At 47.0% G+C, this 17,500-nt stretch overlaps 1 non-coding gene across 1 annotated transcript; it reads right to left on the reverse strand.

Moving 5' to 3' along the window:
* Positions 1-518: 518 nt before the first annotated feature.
* On the reverse strand, positions 519-676 carry LOC125773826 (5.8S ribosomal RNA). The gene has a single exon (XR_007420399.1). It is a non-coding gene; the product is annotated as a 5.8S ribosomal RNA (ribosomal RNA).
* Positions 677-17,500: the final 16,824 nt, after the last annotated feature.

The raw sequence follows: 17,500 nt of genomic DNA on the forward strand, positions 1-17,500 counted from the left end.
TTTTGATTCGATCTCTCAACAACAACTCCCGGTCGACTTGGTCGACTTGGACCCACGATGTCTCCCCCCGAGCATGTCGAGCCAACTGCACCACTATTGTATTGGACAACATGTTCCCCTCGGGCATCGATGGGTTAATCATGCACCACTATTATAAAACCCTTTGACGTTTTCCCCCAAGCACGTTGATCCAGTATTACGACGGATACGGTCAACGAAATCTTGGACATCAAAGAGGTTTTCGATTGAATTTCCCCATGTTTCACAACGTACTCTTAGCGGTATCCTACGATACGTCTCACTCTATTTGTGTGTGTGCGCGTTTACGTGCGTGCGATTTATGCGGTTCACCCCTTTACTTTCAGCGCCCTGCGGTCCCAACAAAGGTCCCGAGCACGCCATTATGCACAGTGTGGAAGCGTGTTTCCCCCACGACACTAGACGGGCTGCTCGCCATAGTGTTCTATTGTGGCACGCTCCACCCTGAAGTTTGGTTTGTTGTATATCAAGGAATTGATAGGCACTCAAGAATGTGTGCATCGGCCGGGTTTAATCGTCCGACGCGCAATATGCGTTCAACTTATCGGTGTTCATGTGTCCTGCAGTTCACATTGTGACGCGCATTTAGCTGCGGTCTTCATCGATCCATGAGCCGAGTGATCCCCTGCCTAGGGTTTTATAGTAAGGTTCCCAATGTAACACAATCCCGGTGGTACGTCCAAAGACTAACTTTCTGACTAAGTTGTCTTTATTACCCAATAGTCCCAGGCCTTGTGACTTGTGGCTCATGTCTACGCCCATGGCCACCATTCGCTAAGATAGTTTTGAAGTCACTTTGAAGGCCCAGGAACAACTCTCTTAGCACATCGGTTAACCTGGCGCCGCAGTCAACTCATGTGCTTGGATCGGATCGAGCTATTGAGTATTGGGCCTGCATACTCGCTCATCCGTATCCTTTGCGTACCGCCCCATGGCCCTTGTATGTCTGCACCACAGTTCCTGTTCGTTCCGTGCCTATGGCCGGATACGTATTGCACATCGGTATACCTGTCGCTACTCAGGCAACTCGTGTGCGTGGATTGGATCGAGAACATGGTGTGTGCCCCATGTTATAATTGATAGTCCATATCCACTTTATAGGTTAAAGTCATAAGTTGTGATTGCACAACCATTCTTCATAAGAGTTTAATCACTCTTCAACTAACTTTCGTTCTGGTGTCTTGGTATCAAATCGCGTAAGACACAAGATTCTACTGGCCAAATAGAATCTAGCACATTGGTTAACCTGGCGCCGCAGTCAACTCATGTGCTTGGATCGGATCGAGCTATTGAGTATTGGGCCTGCATACTCGCTCATCCGTATCCTTTGCGTACCGCCCCATGGCCCCGTCCTTAGAGTTAATGACTAGTAGGCTTAACTCTTTGTATGTCTGCACCACAGTTCCCGTTCGTTCCGTGCCGTGGCCGGATACGTATTGCACATCGGTATACCTGTCGCTACTCAGGCAACTCGTGTGCGTGGATTGGATCGAGCTCATGGGGTGTGTAGAGATTCCATGTTATAATTGCAAGTCCATATCCACTTTATAGGTTAAAGTCATAAGTTGTGATTGCACAACCATTCTTCATAAGAGTTTAATCACTCTTCAACTAACTTTCGTTCTGGTGTCTTGGTATCAAATCGCGTAAGACACAAGATTCTACTGGCCAAATAGAATCTAGCACATTGGTTAACCTGGCGCCGCAGTCAACTCATGTGCTTGGATCGGATCGAGCTATTGAGTATTGGGCCTGCATACTCGCTCATCCGTATCCTTTGCGTACCGCCCCATGGCCCCGTCCTTAGAGTTAATGACTAGTAGGCTTAACTCTTTGTATGTCTGCACCACAGTTCCCGTTCGTTCCGTGCCGTGGCCGGATACGTATTGCACATCGGTATACCTGTCGCTACTCAGGCAACTCGTGTGCGTGGATTGGATCGAGCTCATGGGGTGTGTAGAGATTCCATGTTATAATTGCAAGTCCATATCCACTTTATAGGTTAAAGTCATAAGTTGTGATTGCACAACCATACTTCATAAGAGTTTAATAACTCTTCAACTAACTTTCGTTCTGGTGTCTTGGTATCAAATCGCATAAGACACAAGATTCTACTGGCCAAATAGAATCTAGCACATTGGTTAACCTGGCGCCGCAGTCAACTCATGTGCTTGGATCGGATCGAGCTATTGAGTATTGGGCCTGCATACTCGCTCATCCGTATCCTTTGCGTACCGCCCCATGGCCCCGTCCTTAGAGTTAATGACTAATAGGCTTAACTCTTTGTATGTCTGCACCACAGTTCCCGTTCGTTCCGTGCCGTGGCCGGATACGTATTGCACAACAGTAGATACCATCACCTGACGTATCTAACACACCACTATTGTAACTCGTCGTCGAAGGACCTTTCAAGTGCCTGATGGCCAGGGGAGCTCTTACACGGCACGGAGACACAGTGATGCTCGCCCATCACAGTGTACAACGATCGAGTTTGCTTAAGTGTCTGGGTACCTACACACCAGACACAATGCAATGGCCACGGATCCACACAAGGCACATCACATGCAGAAAGCTTCACCAGATTATGACACATACCACACTCTTGTAACTCGTCGTCGAAGGGGCGTTCAAAGTGCCTTACGGCTAGGGGAGATCTAGCACGGCACGGAGACACAGTGATGGTTGCCCATCAAAGTGTACAACGATCGAGTTTGCTTTCCGCGCAAGCGTTCTAAGTGTCTGGGTACCTACACACCAGACACAATGCAATGGCCACGGATCCACACAAGGCACATCACATGCAGAAAGCTTCACCAGATTCTGACACATACCACACTCTTGTAACTCGTCGTCGAAGGGGCGTTCAAAGTGCCTTACGGCTAGGGGGGATCTAGCACGGCACGGAGACACAGTGATGGTCACCCATCAAAGTGTACAACGATCGAGTTTGCTTTCCGCGCAAGCGTTCTAAGTGTCTGGGTATCTAAGCACCAGACACAATGCAATGGCCACGGATCCACACAAGGCACATCACATGCAGAAAGCTTCACCAGATTCTGACACATACCACACACATGCAACTCGTCGTCGAAGGGGCGTTCAAGTGCCTTACGGCTAGGGGAGATCTAGCTCGGCACGGAGACACAGTGATGGTCACCCATCAAAGTGTACAACGAACGAGTTGGCTTTCAACAAATTCTGACACATAGCAAGCGAGCGACCGAGCTACACCGAAGGCAGCCCATGGTTGGTCACTCGCGGACGATCATCAGTAATGATCCTTCCGCAGGTTCACCTACGGAAACCTTGTTACGACTTTTACTTCCTCTAAATCATCAAGTTCGGTCAACTTCAGCCATGCCAGCTGCAGCTCACGAAGGAACCGCGGAAGGTAAGCCTCCAGAAACCTCACTAAATAATCCATCGGTAGTAGCGACGGGCGGTGTGTACAAAGGGCAGGGACGTAATCAGCACTAGCTAATGACTAGTGCTTACTAGAAATTCCAGGTTCATGGGGACCGTTGCAGTCCCCAATCCCGACTAGATGGGCATTTTAGTGATTTCCCGTTCCTCTCGGAATGGGGGCGCCTATTGGCGAGAACACGCTGCGACCCACATTGTAGCACGCGTGCAGCCCAGAACATCTAAGGGCATCACGGACCTGTTATCGCTCATTCTCAGCTTGCTAAACACAAGTTGTCCCGCTAAGCAGGGCAAACGTAGCCGACGACCGCCCGTGAAGGCGCCGCCCGGCTGTAACGTCAGGTGCGCCCGGAGGCGCACTGCTGACAGCGTTCTAGTTAGCATGTTTGAGTCACGTTCGTTATCGGAATTAACCAGACAAATCATTCCACGAACTAAGAACGGCCATGCACCACTACCCTTAAATTTGAGAAAGAGCTATCAATCTGTCTTACCTCGATAAGTTTGGACCTGGTAAATTTTCCCGTGTTGAGTCAAATTAAGCCGCAAGCTCCACTTCTTGTGGTGCCCTTCCGTCAATTCCTTTAAGTTTCAACTTTGCAACCATACTTCCCCCGGAACCCGATTTTGGTTTCCCGGAAGCGACTGAGAGCACCGAATAGGGGTAGCGTCTCCCAATTGCTAATTGGCATCGTTTACGGTTAGAACTAGGGCGGTATCTAATCGCCTTCGATCCTCTAACTTTCGTTCTTGATTAAAGAAAGCATCCATGGCAAACGCTTTCGCTTCAGTTGGTCCTACGACGGTCTACGAATTTCACCTCTCGCGCCGTAATACCAATGCCCCCAACTACTTCTGTTAATCATTACCTCTAGGTTTCTGACAAACCAACGAAATCGTATAAACCGAGGTCATATTCCATTATTCCATGCAAGATTATTCTCGGCCAACGCCAACCCCACGGGGGGGCCGGACGCTTTGTCTTAGCCTGCTTTGAGCACTCTAATTTGTTCAAGGTAAATGTGAGTATCTTGAGCACCATGAGGAGCCCGTGCCGGAGTTAACCGGTAGCACGGTACTCGTTCACAGAGTAACGCCCAAGTACACCATTGTGAGTCGCAGCCGTGAGCGCGCGCACGAACGGCCCCGGCGTGTAACCGGGCGCCCGTGGCGGTCACGTGTCTGGACGGGCAATCAACTTCGAACGTTTTAACCGCAACAACTTTAATATACGCTAGTGGAGCTGGAATTACCGCGGCTGCTGGCACCAGACTTGCCCTCCACTTGATCCTTGTTGAAGGATTTATACTCAACTCATTCCAATTATGGACCATCGTTAGAGAGGTCCATATTGTTATTTCTCGTCACTACCTCCCCGTACTGGGATTGGGTAATTTACGCGCCTGCTGCCTTCCTTGGATGTGGTAGCCATTTCTCAGGCTCCCTCTCCGGAATCGAACCCTGATTCCCCGTTACCCGTCGCAACCATGGTAGTCCTCTACACTACCATCAATAGTTGATAGGGCAGACATTTGAAAGATCTGTCGTCAGTCGACAAGCGACCATACGATCTGCGTCCTTATCCAGACTTCAACTCAAGCCGCCCGGAGGCGATTGGTTTAACTAATAAGTGCACCAGTTCAGCTACCCGCGAGGGCAACAGTCCCGGCATGTTGCATGTATTAGCTCTGGATTTTCCACAGTTATCCAAGTAACTAGTGGTAGGATGATCTTGTGAATTATAGCTGTTATACTGAGCCTTATGCGGTTTCACATTCATTTATGTTTGTACTTAGACATGCATGGCTTAACCTTTGAGACAAGCGTATATTACTGGTAGGATCAACCAGAATTCGTTCCACTACAGACACACACTCGCTTAGTGGGAAATAAATTTCCACACAACTCTCTCTCTCTAGAACCATATGGAATGGCTCTTTGGTGTTGGGTAAGGCACCAATTTGTTGGGGTGTAACGGTCACCACCAACTTTAAGTTTGTTAGGGCACAACGGAAACCACTAACTAAACTTTAGGAAACTAAATTTCCTCACACATTATCTCTCACCATATTAGCACTAGGTGCTATCCACGATTGTACAACGTTTCAACTCTTGAATCGACCGTAGGGCCGCGGAATTGCTTCCGGGCCCCTATTCTCGCTATTAATTGTTCATCTCTTTCAATACATCGAGTTCGTTCCATTGGGTAGTTCGCATGGCGAACGTTTTGATGCAGCCCCCTGGGGGACCACGGCACTTTACACCGGGTATGGTGTATGCGCAACCTACAGATAACAATAAACCCCTTATGCGTGTGTAAACCGATGTTGGGCTGCTCAACATCTTTCATGGTTACATCACTTGCACCAGAACCCACGGTGCCGATTTGGTAATATGTTGTACATTTACTCTCAAGATGTACGCTTCGGCCCCTTATTCAGGGGCTCAAGCTATTACCAGCAAGAACAATCCTCATCCAGACTTGAACTCGAAACACCCGCAGGCGAACGGTTTAACTAATAAGTGCACCAGTCTTGAATCCATGCGTCGGTGGAAACAATGCCGGCGTGTTGCATGTATTAGCTCTGAACTTAGCGAGTGATTGCCTTGCAGCTGTCATACTGAGCGTAGAGCGTGATTATCGCTCACTTGAACCATGTTGAATGGCTCTTTGGTGTAGGGTAAGGCACCAATTTGTTGGGGCGTAACGGTCACCACCAACTTAAGACTTGCTTATAGGTATTTCAACGTTTTCAACTCTTAAATCGACCGTGTTTCATTATCATCTCTTCTTCTTATTAAATGCATAGAGTTCGTTCCATTGGGTAGTTCGCGTGGCGAACGGTTTGATGCAGCCCCCCGGGGGGGACCACGGCACTTTACACCGGGCATGGTGTATGCGCAACCTACAGATCACCAATATATTTGTGATCGATAATGCACACTTCTTACACGACTGACCAGTCGACAGCGCTGCCTTCCTATTATGCGTGTGTAAACCGATGTTGGGCTGCTCAACATCTTTCACGGTTACATCACTTGCACCCGAACCCATGGTGCCGATTTGGTAATATGTTGTACATGGTCTCAAGATGTACGCTTCGACCCCTTATTCAGGGGCTCAAGCTATTACCAGCAAGATCAATCCTCATCCAGACTTGAACTCGAAACACCCGGAGGCGAACGGTTTAACTAATAAGTGCACCAGTCTTGAATCCATGCGTCGGTGGAAACAATGCCGGCATGTTGCATGTATTAGCTCTGAACATAGCGAGTGATTGCCTTGTAGCTGTCGAACTGAGCGTAGAATGTGATTATCGCTCACTTGAAAGGGTCAAGCCCTTTCGAGTCGTCCGGTTTTTACGCCAGACGACTCGGTCCACCATCTTTCGGGATACAAGTTGACTAAGTGGTACCACTACACTTATCAACTTTCGATTTGGTAATCCTCATCCAGCTTCCTTTCTGGAGGTCCCGAGGATTACCAATTGGGCTGTCATACTGAGCTCATATATTGGAGATCGATAATGCACACTTCTTACACGACTGACCAGTCGACAGCGCTGCCTTCCTATTATGCGTGTGTAAACCGATGTTGGGCTGCTCAACATCTTTCACGGTTACATCACTTGCACCAGAACCCACGGTGCCGATTTGGTAATATGTTGTACATTTACTCAAGATGTACGCTTCGGCCCCTTATTCAGGGGCTCAAGCTATTACCAGCAAGAACAATCCTCATCCAGACTTGAACTCGAAACACCCGGAGGCGAACGGTTTAACTAATAAGTGCACCAGTCTTGAATCCATGCGTCGGTGGAAACAATGCCGGCGTGTTGCATGTATTAGCTCTGAACTTAGCGAGTGATTGCCTTGCAGCTGTCATACTGAGCGTAGAGCGTGATTATCGCTCACTTGAACCATGTTGAATGGCTCTTTGGTGTAGGGTAAGGCACCAATTTGTTGGGGCGTAACGGTCACCACCAACTTAAGACTTGCTTATAGGCATTTCAACGTTTTCAACTCTTAAATCGACCGTGTTTCATTATCATCTCTTCTTCTTATTAAATGCATCGAGTTCGTTCCATTGGGTAGTTCGCGTGGCGAACGGTTTGATGCAGCCCCCCGGGGGGGACCACGGCACTTTACACCGGGCATGGTGTATGCGCAACCTACAGATCACCAATATATTTGTGATCGATAATGCACACTTCTTACACGACTGACCAGTCGACAGCGCTGCCTTCCTATTATGCGTGTGTAAACCGATGTTGGGCTGCTCAACATCTTTCACGGTTACATCACTTGCACCCGAACCCATGGTGCCGATTTGGTAATATGTTGTACATGGTCTCAAGATGTACGCTTCGACCCCTTATTCAGGGGCTCAAGCTATTACCAGCAAGATCAATCCTCATCCAGACTTGAACTCGAAACACCCGGAGGCGAACGGTTTAACTAATAAGTGCACCAGTCTTGAATCCATGCGTCGGTGGAAACAATGCCGGCATGTTGCATGTATTAGCTCTGAACATAGCGAGTGATTGCCTTGTAGCTGTCGAACTGAGCGTAGAATGTGATTATCGCTCACTTGAAAGGGTCAAGCCCTTTCGAGTCGTCCGGTTTTTACGCCAGACGACTCGGTTCACCATCTTTCGGGAAGGGACCGTCTCGGTCGCAAGCTGCTCCGGTCCCCAAACAACCTGCGACAAATGATAGGAAATGCCGACATCAATACGTGTTCAGTTTGGTTTATCGCTCATAGGTCTTTTTGACCATCGATCCCTGATTATAACTCTCAATTAAACAGTCAGGAGAGTAAGGCATGCCCATCGATATCTCATCGACAGGCGATACCGCAAGAACGGCCAACGACACATCAGGTGATCGATTATTGCTACGACTTTTGCTTAATCGTTTCCACTCCTTGGAGAAAGAAACCCCCGGGGACCGTCTCGGTCGCAAGCTGCTCCGGTCCCTAAACAACCTGCGACAAATGATAGGAAATGCCGACATCAATACGTGTTCAGTTTGGTTTATCGCTCATTGGTCTGTTTGACCATCGATCCCTGATTAAACTCTCAGTAATCCAGTCGGGAGAGTAAGGCATGCCCATCGATATCTCATCGACAGGCGATACCGCTTGAACGGCCAACGACACATCAGAGGATCGTATCTTGCTACAACTTTTGCTTAATCGTTTCTTCTCCTTGGAGAAAGAAACCCCCGGGGACCGTCTCGGCCGCAAGTTGCTCCGGTCCCTAAACAACCTGCGGCATCAAATGATAGGAAAAGCCGACATCAATACGTGTTCAGTTTGGTTTATCGCTCATTGGTCTTGTTTGACCATCGATCCCTGATTAATACTCTCAATTAGAAGGTCGGTAGAGTAAGGCATGCCCATCGATATCTCATCGACAGGCGATACCGCATGAACGGCCAACGACACATCAGAGGATCGTATCTTGCTACAACTCTTGCTTAATAGTTTCCACTCCTTGGAGAAAGAAACCCCCGGGGACCGTCTCGGCCGCAAGTTGCTCCGGTCCCTAAACAACCTGCGGCATCAAATGATAGGAAAAGCCGACATCAATACGTGTTCAGTTTGGTTTATCGCTCATAGGTCTGTTTGACCATCGATCCTAGAATTCAACTTTCGAGTAAGGCATGCCCGTCGATATCTCATCGATAGGCGATACCGGTAGAACGGCCAACGACACACATCTAGGATCGCATTTACTCTTCCTTGGATGGATAACCAATACCCTAGGACCGTTTCATCGCGAGCTGCTCCGGTCCTTAAACAACTCGCGAACCACCGATAGGATGATATTAGGAATGGCCGACTTTCATCCTTTAACTCTCAGTTCTGCTTACCAAAACATAGGTACTTGGACCTTAAAGACCACTATATGTTCCCCGATCGGGGGCAATCGGAACGTCTATCCATCATCAACATCGTTTCACTCATTCCGAACCACCAAATTGGACAGACAGTACCATATTCACCAACCGATTGCTTCAACTTCGCAAACTGTATGGTAAGTTCTACTAATTTCACATCTTACCATCGACTAATAGTGCATAAATCCACTTGGAAATCACTTTTCCTTGGTCCTCGGACCTTCTACGACAACGTCCAACAAATATCCGAAGTCGTTTCCCAACTTAGACCAAGCATTTCGTATCTTTACTTCTAATCGATTTTTTCTCTCATAATTGACGATCAAAATCTAAAAACCACATTTTGAGCCAGAAGCAGTCGTCCGATCGTCCTGGGGGTAGTCTCAATCGATTTAGAAGGGCCCAATTCATAAAGATACGTACTCAGTCAAATTCATGCTTCTGGCTCACCTACCCCCTATATAGAAAACGAAAGCGTACAGGCGTGGAAAACGTGCCATTTTTCTCCATCACGGACTTTTTTTTTCTCGTTGCACCGACTCTAGTAAAAAAGTGAAATTTTTTACTAGTTACCAACTTTTGCAAATTATCATCGGATATCACTTTTCATGGTCTATAGTAAGTTCTTATCACGTTTTAGTAGTTTTTGAAAAAAAAATTTTTTTGAACTTTTCAAAATTTTTCAAAACAAAGTTTTTGTAGGCGGTTTTGTGTATGGAGGGTTACTAGTCTCGGGGTCACTGTTTGACCAAAAAACCACTATATATCATTCGAAAGGTAATTTCAAGGGCTACAAAAAATTGTTCTACGGCACCCCCCTCCGACGTCTAGTATTCGAGTTATTGGCCAAAAACCATCACTTGAGCGATTTTTCGTTCAGGGTACCCGACTCTAGTAAAAAAGTGAAATTTTTCTCGATTGACCAAGTGTTGCAAATGACCATCGGATTTCACTTTTTATGGTCTATAGTGAGTTCTGATCACGATTTGGTACTTTTTGAAAAAAATTTTTTGACGCACTTTTCAAAATTTTGCAAAACCAAAACTTTTTAGGCGGTTTTGTGTATGGAGGGTTACTAGTCTCGGGGTCACTGTTTGACCAAAAAACCACTATATATCATTCGAAAGGTAATTTCAAGGGCTACAAAAAATTGTTCTACGGCACCCCCCTCCGACGTCTAGTATTCGAGTTATTGGCCAAAAACCGCAACTATAGCGGTTTTTCGTACAGGGTACCCGACTCTAGTAAAATGATGCGATTTTTACTAGTCTAGGAACTTTTTGGTCAAAAAATCAAGTATATGTCATTCGATAGATAATTTCAAGGGCTACCAAAAATTGTTCCACGACACCCCCCTGCGACGTCTAGTATTCGAGTTATTAGCCAAAAACCGCAACTTAAGCGGTTTTTCGTCCAGGGTACCCGACTCTAGTAAAATGATGCGATTTTTACTAGTCTAGGGAACTTTTTGGCCAAAAATCAAGTATATGTCATTCGATAGATAATTTCAAGGGCTACCAAAAATTGTTCCACGACACCCCCCTCCGACGTCTAGTATTAGAGTTATTAGCCAAAAACCGCAACTATAGCGGTTTTTCGTCCAGGGTACCCGACTCTAGTAAAATGATGCGATTTTTACTAGTCTAGGGAACTTTTTGGCCAAAAATCAAGTATATGTCATTCGATAGATAATTTCAAGGGCTACCAAAAATTGTTCCACGACACCCCCCTGCGACGTCTAGTATTCGAGTTATTAGCCAAAAACCGCAATTATAGCGGTTTTTCGTCCAGGGTACCCGACTCTAGTAAAATGATGCGATTTTTACTAGTCTAGGGAACTTTTTGGCCAAAAATCAAGTATATGTCAATCGATAGATAATTTCAAGGGCTACCAAAAATTGTTCCACGACACCCCCCTGCGACGTCTAGTATTCGAGTTATGGGCCAAAAACCATTCATACTTGAGCATTTTGCTCATTTTGCCTGTACGGGTACCGGGGACTAGTAAAATCAGGCCAATTTTACTAGAGTGGGGGTACTTTTTGGTCAAAAAAACAACTTTTGCTCGTTCGATAGGGAATCGATAGGGCAACAAAAAATCGTTCTACGACCCCCCCTTCCGATGTCTAGTATTCGAGTTATGGGCCAAAAACAGTTTATAGTTAATTTTTCACTCGATTTTTCACCAAGTATCGCACATTACTCCGGTTCTATACATTGGATCGTCAATCTTTAAGATTTTATGGGTAGTTCCAACTGTTTGCTACATTTCATCCATACATCTCCAACCGATTCAATGTCTGTGCTAGAAGTTATTAGAGGAATAAAAAAATTTACCCTTGGCTTTGAACCGTCAAATTTTACCCATTTTTGGCCCATATTTGCCCCATAGCTCCGCCGGTATCCAAGATATGGCCACACTTTCTTCTGGCCATGGGTAGATGGCACTTGTGGCTAGATTTCTTCCATGCACCACTAATCGCTACCATGTCTGTGGCCGGAGCTATTCAAGAAAGCGCCTCGCGCACTTGGTCGGATTTTTGGTCCAACTTGCACCATTTTTGGCCCATATTTGCCCCATAGCTCCGCCGGTATCCAAGATATGGCCACACTTTCTTCTGGCCATGGGTAGATGGCACTTGTGGCTAGATTTCTTCCATGCACCACTAATCGCTACCATGTCTGTGGCCGGAGCTATTCGACGAACAACCTGCGCATTTACCTAGGTACTTTTTCGGATTTTTGGTCCAACTTGCACCATTTTTGGCCCATATTTGCCCCATAGCTCCGCCGGTATCCAAGATATGGCCACACTTTCTTCTGGCCATGGGTAGATGGCACTTGTGGCTAGATTTCTTCCATGCACCACTAATCGCTACCATGTCTGTGGCCGGAGCTATTCACGAAAGCGCCTCGCGCACTTGGTCGGATTTTTGGTCCAACTTGCACCATTTTTGGCCCATATTTGCACCATAGCTCCGCCGGTATCCAAGATATGGCCACACTTTCTTCTGGCCATGGGTAGATGGCACTTGTGGCTAGATTTCTTCCATGCACCACTAATCGCTACCATGTCTCTGGCCGGAGCTATTCGACGAACAACCATCGCATTTACCTAGGTACTTTTTCGGATTTTTGGTCCAACTTGCACCATTTTTGGCCCATATTTGCCCCATAGCTCCGCCGGTATCCAAGATATGGCCACACTTTCTTCTGGCCATGGGTAGATGGCACTTGTGGCTAGATTTCTTCCATGCACCACTAATCGCTACCATGTCTGTGGCCGGAGCTATTCACGAAAGCGCCTCGCGCACTTGGTCGGATTTTTGGTCCAACTTGCACCATTTTTGGCCCATATTTGCCCCATAGCTCCGCCGGTATCCAAGATATGGCCACACTTTCTTCTGGCCATGGGTAGATGGCACTTGTGGCTAGATTTCTTCCATGCACCACTAATCGCTACCATGTCTGTGGCCGGAGCTATTCGACGAACAACCATCGCATTTACCTAGGTACTTTTTCGGATTTTTGGTCCAACTTGCACCATTTTTGGCCCATATTTGCCCCATAGCTCCGCCGGTATCCAAGATATGGCCACACTTTCTTCTGGCCATGGGTAGATGGCACTTGTGGCTAGATTTCTTCCATGCACCACTAATCGCTACCATGTCTGTGGCCGGAGCTATTCGACGAACAACCATCGCATTTACCTAGGTACTTTTTCGGATTTTTGGTCCAACTTGCACCATTTTTGGCCCATATTTGCCCCATAGCTCCGCCGGTATCCAAGATATGGCCACACTTTCTTCTGGCCATGGGTAGATGGCACTTGTGGCTAGATTTCTTCCATGCACCACTAATCGCTACCATGTCTGTGGCCGGAGCTATTCGACGAACAACCATCGCATTTACCTAGGTACTTTTTCGGATTTTTGGTCCAACTTGCACCATTTTTGGCCCATATTTGCCCCATAGCTCCGCCGGTATCCAAGATATGGCCACACTTTCTTCTGGCCATGGGTAGATGGCACTTGTGGCTAGATTTCTTCCATGCACCACTAATCGCTACCATGTCTGTGGCCGGAGCTATTCGACGAACAACCATCGCAATTACCTAGGTACTTTTTCGGATTTTTGGTCCACCTGGCACCATTGTTGGCCCATATTTGCCCCATAGCTCCGCCGGTATCCAAGATATGGCCACACTTTCTTCTGGCCATGGGTAGATGGCACTTGTGGCTAGATTTCTTCCATGCACCACTAATCGCTACCATGTCTGTGGCCGGAGCTATTCGACGAACAACCTGCGCATTTACCTAGGTACTTTTTCGGATTTTTGGTCCAACTTGCACCATTTTTGGCCCATATTTGCCCCATAGCTCCGCCGGTATCCAAGATATGGCCACACTTTCTTCTGGCCATGGGTAGATGGCACTTGTGGCTAGATTTCTTCCATGCACCACTAATCGCTACCATGTCTGTGGCCGGAGCTATTCGACGAACAACCTGCGCATTCACCTTCTCGTTGCACTTCTTCGGGAATTTGGTGCAACCAAGTTTTCACTATAACTTGGTCATTTTCCGTCCATCGGACATGCGGTTTTGGGTGTCGATACTTGACACCGCACGCTACAATATGTTCCTCCACGACCATGTGGTCCGATGCTTCCAACAGGAGCTATTCGAGGAGTACCGATTTTTCACCATTAAAAATGCTCAATTTTGCACCAACTTTTGCCTATAACTCAGGCTGTATCGATCGGATCTTCAATCTTGAAAAAGTTTTGGATAGGTGGCATCAAATGCTACATTTCGTTCTTGCACGTCAACTTTGTCCGATGTCTAGCAAAAAAGTTATTCGCGAACCAAGTCCAGAACCCATGCAATGGCTGCCCTCATTGCATACATCACGGCGGTTAACTCTCGTTACTCTATACCGTGGACTTGGTACTTTTTCAGGCATTCGTTGCTACTTCTCGGTTCATGATATTCGTTTACGGTCTTCACTAGGGCATTTGGTGCTACTTCTCGGTTCATGATATTCGTTTACGGTCTTCACTAGGGCATTTGGTGCTACTTCTCGGTTCATGATATTCGTTTACGGTCTTCACTAGGGCATTTGGTGCTCCTTATCGGTTCATGATATTCGTTTACGGTCTTCACTAGGGCATTTGGTGCTCCTTATCGGTTCATGATATTCGTTTACGGTCTTCACTAGGGCATTTGGTGCTCCTTATCGGTTCATGATATTCGTTTACGGTCTTCACTAGGGCATTTGGTGCTCCTTATCGGTTCATGATATTCGTTTACGGTCTTCACTAGGGCATTTGGTGCTCCTTATCGGTTCATGATATTCGTTTACGGTCTTCACTAGGGCATTTGGTGCTCCTTATCGGTTCATGATATTCGTTTACGGTCTTCACTAGGGCATTTGGTGCTCCTTATCGGTTCATGATATTCGTTTACGGTCTTCACTAGGGCATTTGGTGCTCCTTCTCGGTTCATGATATTCGTTTACGGTCTTCACTAGGGCATTTGGTACTGGGCTTCCCACTTTCTACTGATCGATCCATACTCACTTGCGTGCACCTAGCCTAGGAAGGTTTCCTATGGCTTCCCATCTTTCTACTGATCGATCCATACTCACTTGCGTGCACCTAGCCTAGGAAGGTTTCCTATGGCTTCCCATCTTTCTACTGATCGATCCATACTCACTTGCGTGCACCTAGCCTAGGAAGGTTTCCTTGGGCTTCCCATCTTTCTACTGATCGATCCATACTCACTTGCGTGCACCTAGCCTAGGAAGGTTTCCTTGGGCTTCCCATCTTTCTACTGATCGATCCATACTCACTTGCGTGCACCTAGCCTAGGAAGGTTTCCTATGGCTTCCCATCTTTCTACTGATCGATCCATACTCACTTGCGTGCACCTAGCCTAGGAAGGTTTCCTATGGCTTCCCATCTTTCTACTGATCGATCCATACTCACTTGCGTGCACCTAGCCTAGGAAGGTTTCCTATGGCTTCCCATCTTTCTACTGATCGATCCATACTCACTTGCGTGCACCTAGCCTAGGAAGGTTTCCTATGGCTTCCCATCTTTCTACTGATCGATCCATACTCACTTGCGTGCACCTAGCCTAGGAAGGTTTCCTTGGGCTTCCCATCTTTCTACTGATCGATCCATACTCACTTGCGTGCACCTAGCCTAGGAAGGTTTCCTTGGGCTTCCCATCTTTCTACTGATCGATCCATACTCACTTGCGTGCACCTAGCCTAGGAAGGTTTCCTATGGCTTCCCATCTTTCTACTGATCGATCCATACTCACTTGCGTGCACCTAGCCTAGGAAGGTTTCCTTGGGCTTCCCATCTTTCTACTGATCGATCCATACTCACTTGCGTGCACCTAGCCTAGGAAGGTTTCCTATGGCTTCCCATCTTTCTACTGATCGATCCATACTCACTTGCGTGCACCTAGCCTAGGAAGGTTTCCTATGGCTTCCCATCTTTCTACTGATCGATCCATACTCACTTGCGTGCACCTAGCCTAGGAAGGTTTCCTATGGCTTCCCATCTTTCTACTGATCGATCCATACTCACTTGCGTGCACCTAGCCTAGGAAGGTTTCCTATGGCTTCCCATCTTTCTACTGATCGATCCATACTCACTTGCGTGCACCTAGCCTAGGAAGGTTTCCTTGGGCTTCCCATCTTTCTACTGATCGATCCATACTCACTTGCGTGCACCTAGCCTAGGAAGGTTTCCTATGGCTTCCCATCTTTCTACTGATCGATCCATACTCACTTGCGTGCACCTAGCCTAGGAAGGTTTCCCTTTGGTACCGACTTCCATCTACGCACTCGATATAACCTAGGTACTTGGTACCGATGATGGTTAACACTCAAGCATTTCTTGCATCCTGCGTGCAAGGTACCAATTTTCACTTCTCAGGTGCGTTTATGAGCCCGCATTAATCCAATATCGCTCTGATGGCCTTTCTTATTATTTCATCCGATAGCCCTTGCCAAAAGCTACCAAAAGTTCCTCCACGGCCATGTGCTCCGACGCTTAGTTTAGGAAATATTCGAAAAAATTCATCTTAGGAAAAATTTTCTTATTGGAAAATCACCTTAAATCGATGGCCATTTTTTGGGCAAAAACTTTAACGTCTTCCCGACTTTGCGGGAATTGCGAATTTTAGGCACCCAGAGAAAATCTTTTACTTTAAGGGGGCGGCCGCGAAGTTGCCCAAAGTCTCGGACACAAAAATTCTCAAGTTCCCCACTCTAGTAAATCGCCCTATGAGTATCTCCTGGCCCGCGAGCTCTGCGAGCGGGCCAGCTTCGGCGATTTTTGCCTTTTCGCCTAGGCGGTTCTTCTACGAAATTGGTCCACAGCTTTTGCTCAGAAAGCTAGCATTTGTTGCAACAGTTAGGTACTTGGTACCACATTTTGGTATCCATTTGGGCATTTGTGGCAACTACTCGGTACTTTGGCCCACATTTCGCTCTACTCGGGCTTCTATGGTGGTACTTGTCGGTACTTCTGGCCAACTTAGGCCAATTGGGTGCAACTTGTGGGTACTCTGTGGGTACTTTAGGGCGTATTGTGTCTTTCGGGTGAACCTTCGCTATACTTCATGGGTACTGATGGCCAACTTAGGAACATTCAGTGCAACCTTTGGGCCTAAGGAAATTTGTCCAACTCTTTGGACTTAGAAAATTTTCTGGACTTAGAAAATTTTCTGGACTTGTAAAAATTTTCAAATGTTCAATTTGGCCCACATTTCGCTCTACTCGGGCCTCTATGGTGCTACTTGGCGGTACTTTTGGCCAACTTAGGCCAACTGGGTGCTATTTGTGGGTACTCTATCGGTACTTTTGGCCAACATAGGCCAATTGGGTGCTACTTTTGGGTGCTCTATCGGTACTTTTGGCCATGTTAGGCCCATTCGGTGCTATATGTGGGTGCTCTATCGGTACTTTTGGCCATGTTAGGCCCACTCGGTGCTATTTGTGGGTACTCTATCGGTACTTTTGGCCAACTTAGGCCAACTCAGTGCTTCTTGTGGGTACTCTATCGGTACTTTTGGCCATCTTAGGCCAATTGGGTGCTATTTGTGGGTACTCTATCGG

This window comes from Anopheles funestus (genome assembly GCF_943734845.2).
Source record: "Anopheles funestus chromosome X unlocalized genomic scaffold, idAnoFuneDA-416_04 X_unloc_55, whole genome shotgun sequence".
Classification (NCBI taxonomy): Eukaryota; Metazoa; Arthropoda; class Insecta; order Diptera; family Culicidae; genus Anopheles; species Anopheles funestus.